The sequence below is a fragment of the Anomaloglossus baeobatrachus genome, chromosome 3 (assembly GCF_048569485.1).
Source record: "Anomaloglossus baeobatrachus isolate aAnoBae1 chromosome 3, aAnoBae1.hap1, whole genome shotgun sequence".
Taxonomy (NCBI): domain Eukaryota; kingdom Metazoa; phylum Chordata; class Amphibia; order Anura; family Aromobatidae; genus Anomaloglossus; species Anomaloglossus baeobatrachus.
The window spans coordinates 443167149-443173471 of NC_134355.1; the positions used below are offsets into that span (position 1 = coordinate 443167149).

Consider the following 6323-nt stretch of genomic DNA (forward strand, 5'->3'; position numbering starts at 1 on the left):
TTCATTCCCATGATTATTAGCCTCTCAACTGAATGTTTGCGTACATTTGATTTTGCACGGTGAGTGCTATATCAGGGGCCCTGCATTTTATCTTCCACTCTGCATGTTTTTCCTTTTATCTTGTTTTTTTCTTGTCTCTGCTTTCCTGCTCTTCATTTCCTCCTTCCTTTTATCTTGTTCTTTTTATCTCCACTTTTCTCTTCTCTTTTCTCCTTTTTGGCTCTGGTCGGACTTCCATAGACGAAGCTGGAGACACACTTTCATCACTGGCAAAATTCACAATATAATCATCCAGGTCCTAGAGTGTGCACCATTTATTCACCTGTATCTACTAGTTCATGAACATATGGTGTCAGTTTCACTATATGTCACAATATGTTTCTACCCTACCAGCACGTCCTTGTCTGTTATTAAAAATGATGTTGGAAGGCATGTAGAAACCTTTTTTTCATTTATGAATGTATTTTTGATTGTAATCTTTGTATATTTGTCAGATAATAGTCCATGTTGACGAAGGCCTGTGGCCGAAACGTCCATGTTTGTTGGACCATACTCATTTTTTCTGAAAAGACATTCAAGGAACTATTGTGTTAATAAAAATATTGCATACAACTTTATTGCATTCTGCCTTTTTCTGGGAGTTGTAGTGTGCCGGGGTTACCCTTTTTCTATGTATAATTTTTACCCTAGAGCACCTACTTATCAGTGACGCGGAGCTTCTCTCCTTATTATTGATGGTTCAGACTAGGACTCGTTAAAGCGCTAGCTACAGCGCGAAACGGCTGTCGTTCGTCTGCCGCTCCCGCACTCCCCTCTCCCCCTTTTTGTGATGATGTCTGTACTTACAGAGAAAATTCCGCTATTCTCCAGAATGAGCTGCCGCTTTCTTTCTTCATTTGGATAACTAATCATATGCTAAATAGTTGCAAGTCAAATCTATGGATGAGATAGCCAACATGATTGTCTAAAAAATGAAAGTCGTCTCAATTTTGAAACTGTAGTGGATGGTGAGTAGAGATGAGCCACCCACCTAGCGTTCGAGTTCGGTTTGGTACGTCTAAAGGAAGCTCCATTCGACCAACGTTCGACGAACCGTTCGACGAACCATTTGAACCCCATTGAAAACAATGGGAGGCAAACACAAACACATAAAAACACATTATACATGTACACATACAGTTAATAAACATTGAAATAACAATTACAGGTCCCCGCGACGCGTCCTGCACTCTGTCTCCTGCCGCTTTTCCTTCCGATCATCGCTGCACCCTCCTGATGATAGGACCTTCTGTGACGTCAAAAAAAGCATGTGACCAGTCACGTGTCTATTATCTCATTGGCTACAGACTGGTCACATGGCTAGACGTAATGCTAGGTCCTGTCAGTACATCTCTCCGGTACGCGGTGATCGTTCCAGCATCTCCGTGTACCGGTGAAATGCTCTGGCACATGGTCGGCTTCCTCATTCCTGCATGTGGGCGCTCTTTACAGAGTCAGCCCACATGCAAGGACTTGATGCCACAGCCGGTGAATAGCGGCACCGGAAATCACATGGTAACCCACCTGTCAGCGGTGACGTCACCACTTATAGCCCGCAGCCTCTGCTCACTCACTGAGTGATTAGACTGCACGGAGCAGCAGCGTCTTCCTTCCATGCAGTGCTGTCTGATGTAGCAGAGCTGCATAGGTTGAAGGAGAAAGAATGCAGAAGACCATGATCGTGGAGGGATGAGAGGGAGTATTTAAGATGGAGTCTCTAATGTGTCTGTGTATTTATTTCTATTTATTTCTATTAAAGTATTTTTTCTCTGTGTGGTGTCTTTTTTCTAACCCTTTATTGGAGATTCTTAATTGCCGGGTCAAACTTGCCTGACATTAAGAATCTCTGGCTTAATACTAGCTAGTAAAACAAAGCTAGAATTAACTCATTACCCAGCAAGCCACCCGGTTTCAGGGCTGCTGGAAGAGTTGGATACAGCGCCAGATGATGGCTCTTCTATGAAAGCGCCATTTTCTGGGGCGGCTGCGAACTGCAATTCACAGCAAAGGGGTCCAGAAAGCTAGGGCTAACCTGTGCTGCGGATTCCAATCCCCAGCTGCCTAGTTGTACCTGGCTGGACACAAAAATGGGGCAAGCCCATGTCGTTTTTTTTTTTTTAATTATTTCATGAAGTTCATGAAATAATTAAGAAAAGGGCTTCCTTATTTTTTTTGTTCCCAGACGGGTACAAATAGGCAGCTGGAGGTTGGGGGCAGCCGTACTTGCCTGCTGTACCTGGCTAGCATACAAAAATATGGCGAAGCGTCACAGTACTGTAAAAATAAATCATTAAAAAAATGATGTAGCGCTCCGTGGTGTTTTTAATTCTCAGCGCAGATAAAGCAGACAGCTACGGGTTGCCTCCGCCATCTGCCTGGTGTTACCTTGGCTGGCAATCAAAATACCGGGAAGTCCATTAATTTTTTTTATTTAAAAAAAATAGTTAAAAAAAAAATGACGTGGGGTCCAACCATTTTTAATAGCCAGCTGGGGTAAAGCAGACGGCTGTATGCTGAAAACCACAGCTGGCAGCTTTACCGTGGTTGGGGATCCAATGTGGAGGTCACCCCAGGCTCTTTTTTATAATTATTTTATAAATAATAATAATTACAAAAAAAAAAGTAGGGTCCCCCCCAAATTGGATCACCAGCCAAGGTAAAGCGGACGGCTGTGGTCTGGTATTCTCAGGGTGGGAAGGTCCATAGTTATTGGCCCTTCACAGCCTTAAAATAGCAGGCCGCAGGCTCCCCAGAAGTGGCGCATCCACTACATGCGCCAATCCTGGCCCTTCACCCCAGCTCATCCCGTGCCCTGGTGCGGTGGCAAACGGGGTAATTAATGGGGTTGATACTAGCTGTAAGGTCACCTGACATCAAGCCTAGCGGTTTGTGATGTCATGGCGTCTATCAGATACCCGACATCACAAACTGTCAGTACTAACAAAACAAATAGACAAAAAAAAAATTTATTTGAAAAAACACTCCCCAAAACATTCCCTCTTTCACCAACTTATTGTAAGGAAAAAAAAGTAAGGGGGTCCCACGACGACTCTGGACCGTCTAGAATATGCAGGGACACGCTCAGGGAACGTATCCCCCATTTTCTAGGAGTGCAGACCCTCTATATGAGGACTGTCGGTGCAATGAATCTGCACCCACTCTCCCCGGGTCCACAGCAGCAGAGTCCATATCGTAACTGTTGCTACCAAAGCTGCAATACCCTGCTCATGAGGTAAGGGCATGCCTAATCAGGAGAACTATTACTAATTACTAATATTACTATTCCACCTACTATATATTGGGGATAGGATCTTGGAGATGGAATACCCCTTTAAGTACAGTTATGCTGCTGAATGAATACTAAACAACAGAGCTCGCTATTTAGACCTGTTATTTTGTGGCGTATAACGGACTCTCATGTTTGGTATTCGTTCAGCAGGGCAATAGAAATAGCAAATACCTCCATTTTTAAATGTAGTGTTGCTCTCCTGATTAACTTTGTTCCTTACCTCATGAGCAGGGCAATGCAGTTGCTTACAGATGACTGGTTACCATTACCACCATTCATAGAGACAGTGTGTTGTTCTTGGTTGTAACTGTTGCTATCAAAGCTGCAAAGCCCTGCTCATGAGGTAATGGCATGCCTAATCAGGAGAACTATTCAACATTTGGAAATATTGGTATTTGCTGATAATATTACCATTCCACCTACTATATATTGGTTATAGGATCTTAGAGATGGAATACCCCTTTAAGTCCAGTTATCCTGCTGAATGAATACTAAACAACAGAGATCACTATTTAGACATGTTTTCTTGTGGCGTATATTGGACCGTCATGTTTGGTAGTCATTCAGCAGGGCAACTATAAAATCAAACACCTCCATTTGGAAATGTAGTATAGCTCTCCTGATCAACTATGTTCCTTACCTCATGAGCAGGGCATTGTAGTAGCTTACAGATGCATGATTACCGCCACTCACTGTGTCTGAACACAGGAAGCTGAGCTGACAGCCGCTCTGTGCATGCGGCAGCGTCTATTGTGAAGGAGGGGGCCGCGGGGGATCAGTGCTGCACAGGTACCGGGGAACACCGGGGAACACCGGTGGGGTTCAGGAGGTGACCTGGCAGGGCCTGGGGAGGAGTTTTCTGTCGCATGTGTCATGGCTTGCAGAGTCACGGTGTCATCCTGCTGCTTTGTGCTTCCCCCCACAGCAGCCACTCATCTCCCCACAGTGGTAACAGGCTCATAGAGGGAGGGAGCAGCACATACAGGGGGCAATGAAGGATAGAGTGACTAGAGCCAGCCAGCGCAGGCATAAGTTTTCATCAGAGGCATCGCAAGAACAGGGGTCAGAGAAGTCCCCTTCCGAATCTGACATGCAGTAATAGAGCATACTCTCAGCACACAGCATGCATAGATGCACCAGCGGATGGGATCGGGAGCGTCCTGGCACTTTCCCCTTCCATTCTCTTCGTGGTTGAAGCGCTCCTGGCAGTACATGCACCGGGAGTGTTCTCCATCCTCTTATCTTCGTTTTTTTAGAGAGGATGTAGGCTGAGTCTTAAAAACCCCAGATGTTTTTTGCTCCTTGAGCGAGTCTCTGCCATTAGCTGAAAAGTAAAGATAGTTGATTTTTTTACAGTCCGTCTTGGTGAAAGGAGCACTTATCTCATGTTCCTTGTTCTCGGTGTCATTCCTCCATATGTGAGGATGGCGGTAGTCCACGTAGCGCTGAATGATGATGTCACGAGGGTTGATACGCACAATCTCATCTTCATCCTGGAAGCTAACGTGGCGGAGAGGCTTGAGAGGGACCTGGGTGTGCATATAGGCTTTTCTGGGATTAAGGTTTTCAAAGGGAGAAGGCCTCCCTCACTTCTCTGTCGCATACCCCGCCACACGTGTACCGCAAAAAAACTGAAGGAGGGAAAATACATACATTTTCCCAGGATTCATAGCTTCAACCTACATGAGGCAGTCACATGTTCATTCCAGTGCCATTTTCTACTGCTTTTCACAGCGTAGAGCGCTCTGGTGATTTTCTTGTGCTTCTACACTTCATATCAGTCTTTTCTGTCATTATAATGGCAGAAAGACACATAATGTCCCACTCTCCTGCATTTTGTAATTTTGCACCCTTTGGTGTCTTTCATGTGGCACTAAGGGGTGCTTAGCTTTGTATTTAGCCAAAAAAAAAAAAAAAAAAAATAATGACGTGGGGTTCCCCCTATTTTTGAAAGCCAGCTAGGGTAAAGCAGACGGCTGCAGCCTGCAGACCACAGCTGGCAGCTTCACCTTGGCTGGTAATCCGAAACAGAGGGCACCCCACGCTGTTATTTTAAATTAAATAAATATTTTTTTTAAAAAACACATTGGGGTTCCCCAAAAATTGGATCACCAGCCAAGGTAAAGCGGACAGCTGGGGTCTGATATTCTCAGACTAGGGAGGTCCATGATTATTGGACTCTCCCCAGCCTAAAAATAGCAGGCCGCAGCCGCCCCAGAATTGGCGCATCCATTAGATGCACCAATCCCGGTGCCACGCTCCAGCTCATCCCGTTGCCCTGGTGCGTTGGCTAATAATAATATGTGGGGTTAATACCAGATGTGTAATGTCACCTGGCATCAAGTCCTGGGGTTCGTGAGGTCAGGCATCTATCGGATCCCAATATCATTAACCCAGTCAGTAATAAAAAAAAATAGACGACAAACATATTTTTATTTGAAAAAACACTCCTCAACACATTCCCTCTTTCACCAATTTATTAGAAAGAAAACAAATCCAGGTCTGGTGTAATCCAAGGGGGTCCCACGACGATCTATACCATAGTCAATGTCCCAGTCAATGAAGAATAGAAGGTTCCATATTGGCTGGAAGAGCAGTGCAGTGACCTGAGCTAACATCAATAGTTTATCCCAGGTCACTGCAGGGCATGACAAGTGCTGCTGTCAGGAGGTTAGATGAGATCATTACCTGCTTTGATGATCTCCTGCACTCCTAACTTCAGGACTGTCACTGCAGGGCATGATGAGTGCTGCTGTCAGGAGGTTAGATGAGATCATTAAGTGCTGTGACTATCTCCTGCACTCCTGACCTCAGTGCTGTCACTGCAGGGCATGACGAGCGCTGCTGTCAGGAGGTTAGCAAGGTACATTACCTGCGGTGATCGCTGCACTCCTGACAGGAGCGCTGTCACTGAGTTCAATGACCGCCGCCTTCACAAACCAAGTATTGCGGGAGCCTGTGACGTCACCGCTAGTCACAGTCTCGGGTCGTCAGC

At 45.4% G+C, this 6323-nt stretch overlaps 1 pseudogene; it reads right to left on the reverse strand.

Moving 5' to 3' along the window:
- Positions 1–4222: 4222 nt before the first annotated feature.
- Positions 4223–4905, reverse strand: LOC142295408 (sprouty-related, EVH1 domain-containing protein 1 pseudogene; annotated as a pseudogene).
- Positions 4906–6323: the final 1418 nt, after the last annotated feature.